The sequence below is a fragment of the Nycticebus coucang genome, chromosome 3 (genome assembly GCF_027406575.1).
Source record: "Nycticebus coucang isolate mNycCou1 chromosome 3, mNycCou1.pri, whole genome shotgun sequence".
NCBI classification, from domain to species: domain Eukaryota; kingdom Metazoa; phylum Chordata; class Mammalia; order Primates; family Lorisidae; genus Nycticebus; species Nycticebus coucang.
This window is the reverse complement of record NC_069782.1, coordinates 31647985-31654370: the sequence shown is the minus strand read 5'-3', so window position 1 is coordinate 31654370 and position 6386 is coordinate 31647985. Positions and strand designations below refer to the sequence as shown.

At 39.1% G+C, this 6386-nt stretch overlaps 1 pseudogene; it reads right to left on the bottom strand.

Annotated features, from left to right (window-relative positions):
• Nucleotides 1–1986: 1986 nt before the first annotated feature.
• Nucleotides 1987–3793, bottom strand: LOC128581362 (nuclear receptor coactivator 4-like; annotated as a pseudogene).
• Nucleotides 3794–6386: the final 2593 nt, after the last annotated feature.

Sequence of the window (6386 nt, the reverse complement as noted above, 5' to 3'; positions counted from 1 at the left end):
ATAAATCGGTAGCCTTTATATACACCAACAGCAGTCAAATTGAAAAAGCAGTTAAGGACTCTATCCCATTCACAGTAGTGCCAAAGAAGATGAAATATTTGGGAATTTACCTAACAAAAGACGTGAAAGATCTCTATAATGAGAACTATGAAACTCTAAGAAAAGAAATAGCTGAAAATGTTAACAAATGGAAAAACATACCATGCTCATGGCTAGGAAGAATCAACATTATCAAAATGTCCATACTACCCAAAGCAATATATAATTTCAACGCACTCCCTATTAAAGCTCCACTGTCATATTTTAAAGATCTTGACAAAACATTACTTCGTTTTATATGGACTCAGAAAAAACCTCGAATAGCCAAGACATTACTCAGAAATAAAAACAAAACAGGAGGAATCACACTACCAGACCTCAGACTTTACTACAAATCGATAGTGATCAAAACAGCATGGTATTGGCACAAAAACAGAGAAGTAGATATCTGGAATAGAATAGAGAACCAAGAGATGAATCCAGCTACTTACCGCTATTTGATTTTTGACAAGCCAATTAAAAACATTCAGTGGGGAAAAGATTCCCTATTTAACAAATGGTGCTGGGTGAACTGGCTGGCAACCTGCAGAAGACTGAAATTGGACCCACACCTTTCACCATTAACTAAGATAGACTCTCATTGGATTAAAGATTTAAACTTAAGACATGAAACTATAAAAATACCAGAGGAGAATGCAGGGAAAACCCTTGAAGAAATTGGTCTGGGTGAGTATTTCATGAGGAGAACCCCCCGGGCAATTGAAGCAGCTTCAAAAATACACTACTGGGACTTGATCAAACTAAAAAGCTTCTGCACAGCTAAGAACACAGTAAGCAGAGCAAGCAGACAGCCCTCAGAATGGGAGAAGATATTTGCAGGGTATAACTCTGACAAAGGTTTAATAACCAGAATCCACAGAGAACTCAAACGCATCAGCAAGAAAAAAACAAGGGATCCCATCGCAGGCTGGGCAAGGGATTTGAAGAGAAACTTCTCTGAAGAAGACAGGCGCACGGCCTTCAGACATATGAAAAAATGCTCATCATCTTTAATCATCAGAGAAATGCAAATCAAAACTACTTTGAGATATCATCTGACTCCAATGAGACTAGCCTATATCACAAAATCTCAAGACCAGAGATGTTGGCGTGGATGCGGAGAAAAGGGAACACTTTTGCACTGCTGGTGGGAATGCAAATTAATACATTCCTTTTGGAAAGATATATGGAGAACACTCAGAGATCTAAAAATAGATCTGCCATTCAATCCTGTAATTCCTCTGCTGGGCATATACCCAGAAGACCAAAAATCACAACATAACAAAGATATTTGTACCAGAATGTTTATTGCAGCCCAATTCATAATAGCTAAGTCATGGAAAAAGCCCAAGTGCCCATCGATCCACGAATGGATTAATAAATTGTGGTATATGTATACCATGGAATACTATGCAGCCTTAAAGAAAGATGGAGACTTTACCTCTTTCATGTTTACATGGATGGAGCTGGAACATATTCTTCTTAGTAAAGTATCCCAAGAATGGAAGAAAAAATACCCAATGTACACAGCCCTACTATGAAACTAATTTGGGGCTCTCACATGAAAGCTATAACCCAGCTACAACTTAACAATAGGGGGAAGTGGGAAAGGGGGTGGGTGGGTAGAGGGAGGGGAATCGGTGGGATCACACCTGTGGTGCATATTACAGGGGTATTTGCGAAACTTGGTAAATGTAGAATGTAAATGTTTTGGCACAGTAACTGAGATAACGCCGGAAAGGCTATGTTAACCACTGTGATAAAAATGTGTCAAATGGTTTATGAAGTGAGTGTATAATGCCCCATAATCATATCATTGTATACAGTTATGATTTAATAAAAAAAATTAAAAAAAAAATAGAAAATAAAAAAAGTTGCATACAAACAAAGAGATCACAAACTGCAAGGAAGCTATAACGGTGAAGGGGAAAGTTACGCTCTTCTTGTAGTGGTGGATTAAGTAATACTCCCTGGGCCTTCTTTCGAAGTAGTCATTTGTCTTTGCCAGTGGACAGCTGGTTGAGGTTTCCAATCTTACTTCCTGGCGAGACCCAGTCAGCTGTGTTAAAGGGGCACCAGGAAGTGATCACAGGGCTTTTAAGCTTTTGTTTGCCAGCTCTATCCTCAGTACCAGGCACTTCCTTGGGACATCCTTCTTTGCTTGGGGGCCTGGTGAGCCATTCTGATAAGGGACTGTTCCTTATGACTTGCAAGGAATCAGCAACTCTAGAAGGAGTCATTGCCTTTGGTGCTTTAGCTTGTTCCACTATCTCTTTTCTGGAAGGACAGAGCCACATATTTAGGAAATATTTATGCTTCTCAGGCTCAGATTTGGGTTCCACAAGCACCCATTTTTATCCTTTCCTTCTTTCTTCAGAAGCCATTTACACAGAGCTTCCTTCTCACAATTCTCATCACACACACACTCTACAAAGCTCATGCAGGGCTTATTGGCCTTGCATACCTCCTCTACTTTATATGGGTCCTGATAGTTCTGGACAAGCCATTCCTCAGTAATTATGCTGGGGGGGTGGGGGTGGGACACAATGGCTTCTTAGCTTCCAAGTAGTCATTCAGGCACTTCAGATTGCCCAGGTTTTCAATCTCCACACCTTTGGGCTGGTTGCCACGACAGTTGGTACAAGAGTCAGGCTTGACTAGCCAATCACTCACACTGTAGGACTGAAACAAGAGCTTATACTTCTCACTGGTCTCACGGCTGTCATTCTCAGGCTTCTGCAGCTTATGGGGCACTTGGGGAGTCACTAGCCACTCAGACAGGTCCATCTCATCTCGATCAGGCAGCTGTACGTCTTCAGCCTTTTCAGTGACAAAGGAGAAAGAATTGGTACTAGAATGGCTATTACACTTTTGATAATTTGGTTTTTCAGGAACTTCTCGTTGACTTTTCAGAAGCCAGTTTTCCAAGCTTTTTCAGTTGCCCCAGACATTACTGAAGAAACTGCAGGGTCTAGCAGATGTCTGACTATTCTCCAAGGTCTGCGTCTGGGTGAGCCAGTCCTGGGGGTTGGTGCTAGGTATGTAAGGAACTTGATGACCACTTGAAGGTTTGCTTCCATGAAGCCATTCACTGAGAGGGACAGCTGTAGTGCTGGATGCTGGCTTCTGCTCAGGCGCTGCAAGAGAGCCTCTTTTCTCTAGGAAGGGTCCAGTATTGGATGAAGTAGCATGAGCCATCAAGTGCTCAGGAACTTGAACGGTCTTGAGGGACCCAAATGTGGTGATGGTCTGGCGCAGAGCAGTTGTGTCTGCTTCCAAGAGCAGGACAGTTGTATCTTCTGGCTTAAGGGTCAAACTGCCCAGTCTCTACAGGCACACAGAGACTTGATTGGCTAGATCTTTGTTTTGGGTATACTCCAGTTGATGAGTAAGACAATTGAACTGGCCCAATAACCAGTAGAGCTGTTGGGCCTGCTGCTGAAGTGTCTCCTCTTTAAGCTGATAGATGAGGTCTACCTGTTCATACAGCCATACCTTGTGGCTTCGAAGGCATTCCAGGTGACGGCTTATGCAACTGTGAATCTGTGCTTTGACCTCTCACAAATTATCTTTGATTTGCTGTTCAGCTGGGAGAACTCCACCAATAGGAAGCTCCAAACCCCTCTGTGCATCACTACATCTCAAAAGGGGTTCTCTACTACTGGAGCAGCCACTCTGGTCCTGTGAGGTATTCATTCTGCTCATTGTTCCTTGCAGGCCAAGTTCCTGCCACGGAAGCCATTCATGAGCAACAGGCAGCTTTTCACACAGTAATTTTTACAGGCTTCTTTTTTAACGCTAGTTATACAGTTATACACTCTCTTACTTTTGTTTTTAATAAATTCATTTTTTCTTATTAGAGTGATTTACCTTTGGTATATCCTATTCCTAGGATTGTGCTTTTAAAGTAATGGTCAAAATGTTCGATAACTCTTGAATATAGTAATAGGGTACACAGTGCTTAAAATTCTAAGAAGTGTCTTTGCATACATTATCTCATTTAATCTTTTACATATCCTAGTAAGATAGTTCTATGCTAGGTTAATATGTGATTAACTAGAATAATTGTAGCATTTAATCAAATTCAATAGCTTAATAGTAAGTTCTAAACCTTGAAACTTATCAAACTCACCAGGAGAGATTTATTACAAGTTAAAAGCTAAATTAAACTAAACTAAATATCTCAATGTCCTAAAATTAAAGTTAAAAGCTAAATTAAACTAAAATAAATATCTCAATGTGCTAAAATTAAGGAGGTACAGAAGGTATACCGAATAGGCACCAATAAGATCAAGCTACATACGTTATTTTAGGACTTTCCTTATTTCCTTCTAATGATATTTTGGAGGTGGCTTTCAGTAGAGTCACAGACCTGCCTCCATCTCTCCAGCACGCCCCTGTATGGATGCACAACAGTTCATTTAACCCGGTCTCTATTTGGTTTCTCCTTGTTTGTTGAGGATAAATTTTGTGTTTGTTTGTTTTTTTGGTTTTTATAAGAAAGGCTTCCAAGAAATGTAAAATCCACAGGGGTGGAAACCAATGAAGCCCTCACAGCAACACCAATAAGCTGAACAGTTGAAACCTGGATGGATGAAGCAGAAAGGATGCTTTGGATGGTGCTTCTTGGAAGTGAAATAATGGACCATGGCACAGTCTGTCTCAAAACTTTTGTAGTGACCCATGTACTTTTTTACGTATCTTTGCATACTTTACATACTTAGGTTTCTTTAGTTGTGATAAGGCTGAGCAACTTTGCGTACATTTTTGGCCATTGTGTATGTGCACGTGTGTGAGCCATTTGTTCATATTATCAACCTATTTTTCTTTTACACTGATAGTAAGTAACAGCTCTAGTATTATATATAATCAGGAAACTGTCTCTTTCCCATGCTTTGTAAATATTGTCCCCAATTATCTCTTTTGGAAGAGTATTTTAAACATACAGAACATAGGTACCTCTCTCTTACCTCCAATTTGACTAATTAAATCTGTGGAATTTAAGAATATAAAATTTTGAAATATCTTCCATGTTATTCTAATGTAAATTGGCTCCTGGATAGAGTTTGAGAATTACTGGAGTAGAGTATATAGTAAACACGAAAGAGTTAAGTACAAAACCCTGTGTACTGGAGAAGCTGATTTTGACAGTAGCATGCAGGAAGAACCATGGAAATCATGACTCACCCACCCAGGAACCTTTCCCCATAACTGTTAATCTGGAGGTTCTTTGTATTTGACAAAGGGATCATGGCTATACAAACTCCTTTTGGCATCTTAGCATAGTAGAAATATAGAAACTCTCCAAGAAATAAAGCTAATAATCTATTTCTAGAGTAGTTTAGAAGAGATAATTGCAGAAATTTGGAAGATGCATGTATTTTATGCAGTGATATGAGCTAAATGCAAATGCAAAGGTTGAAAATTACCAGTAAATAATAATACACATAGTAAGACCTGATTAGCACTAGGTGACAATAGAGGGGGCTTGTTTATTCTGAATGAGAAATATAGCTAGAAGTTATGCCAATTCCTTGGCTATGAGGGAATAATTATTAAAATTATTTTTGATATATAATTTTATGGCTATTTTACACAATGATAATAATAATAAAAATAGCTAATGTTTTGGGTATTTTGCTAAGTACAGTATGCACACTGACTTGGTATGTAGAGTATAGCCTTTACAATTTCCTTTTTACTGAGAAATTAAGGTTTAAAGTGGTTAAATGGCTTGCCTAAGATCCCTCAAATAAAAGGTGGAAGCAGTATGGTTTGAACAATATAACTCAAGATTCTACACATAACATTTCCCCTTCTACAGGTCTTAAACTGTACACTCATTATCCATAAAGTAGGGTGCATAACATGAAGTTATCCTTCAACAGAGTGGACCTACACTCTGAGAGATATCTCTTTTTTTCTCTTCTGTCCATATTTTTAGTTTGGCCCATAATGAAGAAAATTTACACCAATATTTTTCCAAGTGATTGAGATAATTTAGGGAGTCATTATATACTTCTTCTTAGATTTCTCACTTCTTCCCCACCTGGAGGTAGAGTAACTTATCTAAATCCTTTACCTGTGTTTAATATTATGATTCATAGGTAGCATCCTCCTAAAGCTATCTCTTTTGCTCTCTGGGTACTATTTATTCTTTCCCAGGGTAAGTGGGGGCTCGTGTTGTTTCCACTGTCCACGAAGGGAGTGAGACAAGTAAGGTTTGATGTAGAAGATGCAAGCAAGTTCAGTTATTTTCTGTTGCTTATTCTTCACCTGGGCCTAGGCGGGTATGGAGAGAAAGATTA